The sequence below is a fragment of the Belonocnema kinseyi genome, chromosome 5 (assembly GCF_010883055.1).
Source record: "Belonocnema kinseyi isolate 2016_QV_RU_SX_M_011 chromosome 5, B_treatae_v1, whole genome shotgun sequence".
NCBI classification, from domain to species: Eukaryota; Metazoa; Arthropoda; class Insecta; order Hymenoptera; family Cynipidae; genus Belonocnema; species Belonocnema kinseyi.
In genome coordinates, this window is record NC_046661.1 from 131370195 (window position 1) to 131376529 (window position 6335).

Below are 6335 nucleotides of genomic sequence, written 5' to 3' on the forward strand. Positions count from 1 at the left end.
AAATAAAGAATTTGATTGAAAATTCGTTTTTTTTTTAATTGAAAATAAATTTTTTGACTGTAAATTTAAATATTTCATTTTTGGTTGAAAATTGATCGTTTTTACTTTAAAATTCAACTATTGAATTTATAAATTCAACTCTTTTGTTTAGCATGGCTGAAAATTAACTTTTTGGTCGAAAATTAACTTTTGGGTTGAAAATTAAACTATTTTCTAGAAAATTTAAGTTTTTTGGCTTGAATATTCAACAATTTAGTTGACATTGTTTTCTTGACTGGGAAACCTTTTTTAATTAAAATTTTTTTTTTTTGGCTAAAACTGTGATTATTTTTTTGAAAATTAAAGACCTTTGTCAAATAGTCGTTCTTTTTGTTTGAAAATTATACTGTTTTGTAGTGATACCGCCGAGCGATATTTTTCGATACTGAGATGATGCCGATACGATACGCTACCAGTCTCGGATTTGTATCGCTCGGTTACGTGTCGTATCGGAGAAATATAGAAAGTGTTGTCTCGTATCAGTATCGTATCGGAATTCCGAGACAAAATGGCCAGATCGATTTCAATTGAATTTTTTAATCAAATCCATTGCATGGACAGATAAAAGTTTGTTTATTTTAAACAAATGTTTTTATTTAAATAACTTCTCTTACTTTTTATTTGTTGATCAAGATGCATAAAGATATTCCTCAACTTCTATTTTACACAAAACCTATTTTATGTTTTATGTTAGCACTTTTATTTATCTTATAATTAGTGAAAGTTTAAGAGTTATTTACAAGTTTTAAAATGATTTAGGAATAATTTAAATTTTGAAAATATTGCAATAAAATTTAAACAAAAAGTACATTTTTGAAGATAGCGAACAACACATTTAGAATCTTTTCAAGAGATTTCAAAGGTTTCAAGAAAATGATAAATTTTCTTCAGTTTCATAGACAAATTTTATTAATATTTTTTTTTTATTTCGAAAACAACAACTTTTAATATTTCAAATTTTCAAACTTTCTAAAGTTTTGAAGAAAATTAAATTTTGTTTATAGGCTGAAGAGAATGAATAAGATTTTTAATTAAATGTAGATTTTTGAAAATTTCGAAAAAAGTGGGAATACTCAAAATGATTTTTTTTCTGACTAATTAATCGTCATAGAAAATTAAAAAAGATGAAAAAGATTTTTAAGAAGGTCGAAAAAAATGTAGAAGATATAAAGGTAATTTTTGAATTTTCTCTCATTCTTTTTGAATTCGAGTTAGTTCCAAAGATTTTGAGGAATTTTAACAACAAGTACATTTTCAAAGATAGAGAACAAAAATCTCAAGTTTCCTAGCAAAATTTAATTTGATTCTTTTTCTTTTTAAAAAATTAATTTCAGGAGAATATTGAAAAAAGATTTCAAAATATTTAAAAACATTTACAAACTTTTTATAAAAAGAATGTGAAAGGTTTTTAGGAAATGTTTTCAATTTTTCAGATTTTTTTAAAGGAAAAATTCGAATTATTTTAAAAGATATTGAGAATTTTTCGACGTTTTAAAAATATTTCAAGGTTATTTATGATTTGAAAAGAAAAAAGCAAAACTTCTTATTAAAAACGTACATTTTTGAACATTCCGGAAAAAACTTTTAAATAATTTTCAAAGGTTAAAAGAAAATACAAATATTTTCTTAAAATTCCTGGGAAAAATTAAAATAATTTTTTATTTTTCTAATTACTTGTTAAATAAAATTCAAAAATTCAATAATTTTGAAGAGATTAAAAATATTCTTAAACTTGAAAACGTTTCCGAAAATATATAAAATATTACATAATTTCTTCGAAATTTCTAAAATTTCTAAAGTTTGAAACGTCAAACTGCCCAATTATTCCTTAGATTTTGTAACATTCTGTAAAATAAGGAAAATTTCTTTACAATTTTCTGAATTCCTTTCTAACATATCTGAAATTTTCAAATACCTTTTTAAGTTTTCTGTGAACTCGTAGAAAAAAATTGTATTTATACTTTAAAAGAAAAATCATAATAATGATTATATTCTGCTCTAATATCTACAAATGTGTTAATATGTATAAAAGTTTATTATTAGAATATGTGTTTTAGTGTTATTCAAGTACAATTTCACTTCCTTTTGAATTTTTTAATTTGATTATATTAATATTACTTTCGCAATTATAGAAAAATATGTGGAAAAAATTAGTCACAAAATTGTTAATATTCTTATTATCAAAACAAAAATAAGAAATTGACATTTTGCGGAAAAAATCACCAATATCACGATATTCTACTTTTATTTTCTCAGGATTTGAGATTTTGTTGTTTGTCCAGCCCTGTACTGCCACCATCCGTTTTTGTAATTTAGATAGTTTTTCCAAATTAAAAAAAAAAATAAGTTGGTTTAAGAGACATGTAGAAATTTTAAAAGTTTTGAAGATTAAAAATCTAAAAAGAAATATGCTTCATGTTCTTAACATTCAACATGAAGGACATTTTTCATTCGTTGTTTTCTAATCTAGAAACAGTGCAAAAATGTAATAATATGATACATTAAAAATAATGCAGTTATAAAAGAAATTCCGAAAATATATTTTGTTCAAATGAAAATTCAGACTTTGAATCACAAGAAAAGGTTATTGCTCCTCAGATAGTTGTAATTCATCACCATTCACACTGTTGTTTCTTAGGAAGCCACCAATCTGGCTATCTAGTCTCAGAATCCCGAGACGATACGAGCGAGTAATCGGTTCTCCGATACTAAAACGATACGAGACAAAACCGAGACTGGAGTCTCGGAAGCCGATACAGATACGAGAAAAAAACGAGATTTTGCGATACGATATCGAGAAAGTCTCGTATCGAACGGCATCACTACTGTTTTGTTAAAACTTCATTTCTTTTGATGAAAATGCAATTGTTTTATTTGAAATATTAGAATTTGAAGATTTTGATTTAAACTTCTATTTATGATTCTTAAAAAATGATTTTAAAAAACTATATTTTAGATGTTTTAGGAGACTTTTCAAATTTAAGGCGGGAAAAAGGAAAGAAGGAAAAAGGGGATTAGGCAAAAAAAGTGGACGGACTATGATTCCTAAATTTTATTTCTGCATTAAAACTGAAGCTAAAGAATCAATGAATTTGTGGCAAAACAAGCTTAGTAAAATATTTTCAATATCATAATATTCTTATTTTTAACTTTATTTTAAATTTTTCCTGACTCATTTTTAATTTTTATGATCATAATTTTTGTTTAAATTTCCAAAAATATAAAAGTCAATAAAAAGTATTTCCGGATATTGTGACTAATATACTTCCTTGAGCGCTCGAGCGACTCTCACATTGCACACAGCTCTGGCTTCGTGCCTCAAAGTGATAAATAAAATCCTTTAGAGTATAGTATAAACTTTCACCAAACAGAAACTACAAAGTTAAAAATAGAATAGTAATTTTTCAAATTGATAATTTTCTGAAAATGAAAAAAGGATTGCGGAATTTATGACAAAATCTGCAAGTTAATTCAAGAAGGAATAACTATACAGTGCTAAAATTACCCTAACTTTACTTACCGCTTTTTTCGTATTCTGTTAATTCCGATTGTAGGATATCTTATATCCTGATCAGCAATTGAAGTCATTTTGAAAATTAATTATTTACTTTTTAAGACACCTGGAAAACAGATTACGGATATGAAATCATATTATATTCTTTAATATATTTTTAATGAAAATTGATCGTTTTTAGTTGAAAATCCAATTATTTAATTCTTTACTGAGAATTCATTATTTTTTATTAAAAATTCAACTGATTGGTTGAAAGTTAAGTTATTTTGTCAAAATTACAAAATTTGATTCAAATTTCTTAAATTTTATTAGTTTGTTGGATTTCTATTAAATTCATAACGAGGGGGTTTTCACGCCACATAACAAAAATTTGGAGTCAAAAATAAAAAATTTGACTCAAATCGCACGAGGGGTTGATTAGAGTCTTCTTGTAGAAATTTTATCTTTTCTGGTTGAAAATTAAATGTTTGGTTAAAAATTAAACTGTTTTGGTTAAGGATTCAACTATTTTGCATCAAATTTGGAAATTGAATTTTTTTACTGGGCATTTACCGTCTAGAATAAAAAATTCGCATTTTTGGCTCAAAGATTTAACCATTTGTTTGCAAATCCATTTGTTTTTGGTCGTAGTTGAATCTTTTTTTACTTATTTCTTTTTTATTTGAAAATGCAACTTTTTGATTAAAAAATAATTATCTGTTGAAAATTAAAAACATTCGTTAAAAGGCCAGCTTTCAAAATTCAAAATTCGACTATAATAAATTCAATATGAAACGCTTTAAATTCCTAAGATTTCAACTCTAAATACATTACATTATGAACAAAATGGTTGCATTTTCAACAAAAAAATTAATATTCAGTCAAAGAGTTGCATTAAAAAAATCGACTAAAAGAGATGGATTTTTAACAAAAGAATTGAATTGTAATTTAAAGAGGTCAATTTTTAAAGAAATATTCAAATTTTTAAACATTCTGTAAACAGTATGACTGAAATTGTTCATAAAAATTATTTAAGCAATTGTCAAATAGATTTTGTTTTCAAAAACTGTAATCAAATTGGTCCTTCTCGGACATTTTTTACCAAAACTCTAGACTTAGTAAGCAAAACATTCTGAATCTTGATAATAATTTTTGTTCAAGAATTTGTTTACACCGTTATAAGCAATTTATTTAAGTTATTTTCAAGAACTGCAAATAATTTATAGATAGTTTTAGCAAGATATAAAACTTTTCTTGATAAATTAAAAAATCGTTTAAAAATAATCTTTTACTTGTGAAAAGTTAGAAAAAAAACATTAACTTTGCTTTTAAATAAATAACAACATTTATTATAAAAAATCTAAACACACAAATATTTTCGAAAACAGTTGAATTTTCAACGAAAAAAATGTAAATTTGCAGTGAAAAATGTAATAGTCGAATTTTCAGCTAAAAACAATCAATTTTCAAACAAAAATTGACTAGTTAAATTTTGAATGCAACACATTAATTTCCACACCCAAAATAAAATCGAAGTTTCGACTAAAAAGATAGCTTTTTTTATAGAGTTTTACAAATGTTGTTTTTTCAAAAACATAATTAAATTTCCCACAAAACAGTAGAATTTGTAAATTAAAGAGAGGATTTCATACCAAAAATATAAGACTGTTTAGTTAAAAATAATTAACTCTTAATGAAAACGTAGTTCATTTTTCTTATTAGCTTCGCATTCAATAGAAAAAATGGGAATTTTCTTAAAAACAAGGTGAAAAAAAGATAAGTTCTTCAGAAAAAGAGAATTTCTCAAATTTGCTTAAAATATATGGTTTTTTAAAACTAAATATATTATAAATAAGACTGTTTCTAATACATAATTTAGGATTTAAAATTTTCAAAAATTAATGCACTTTACTTTTTAGTTAATAAAGTTTGTTATGTGCAATCTTACCTTTTCCTAGAATCCTATTATTGCGTCTCTAATGAAGAAACCAGTGACGAACTTAACTGGAAGACTGGTTACAACTGGTAACTGGTTGACTAAACTACAAGAAACGAAGAAAGAGAAATGGGGAAGCCCAGAACGTCGCCATTTGCATGAGGCACTACTACGTTGATAACGTAGAAATCTGTAGATGATTATAACTCACTTAGGCACCGTCCACACTCCAGATATTACGTGACACTTCGATTGGGGGAAGGGGGTTGTCCTAACAAAATCGCAAAGGATTTGTAACACCACTGTGTGCCCACTCCCATAGAAAAGTGGTGAACGGATTATAGTAATCGCTACGTCCCCTAGGTGGCGCTCGTATGAATTCAGAATTCGAAATGAACTCGAGCAGACGATAGAAGTTCTATCGTCTGCTCACGTCTGCTCTATTTCACTGTAGCTGCAAGAATTATTTTTTTTTTTTTGCTTGATGAACTTGGATTCACAATGGATTTTCACCGATAACACAAACTACAAATGGAATCAAATAAAGTCGATCATCGATCAAATGCAATAAAGTTTTAAAGTCTGTTGGAATCATTCTGATAGAAAGAACAATCAAATGTAAAAGTCTGTTGGAATCTTTCTATGATAGATCGATTGCAACAGACTTAAACATTTGATTGGATTTGATCGATGATAGATTTTATTTTGTTCAATTTTTGGTTAGTTTTAATGGTTATTATTATTCATGCATTTATTTCAGAAAGAGAAGTCAACATAACCTAAAAATTAAGGTGAGAAGGGAGGGTGAGGGGGGTCGTTGCTGTAGACAATAGTTCCTGCTACGTCCCCTAGGTGGCGCGGAGCTCA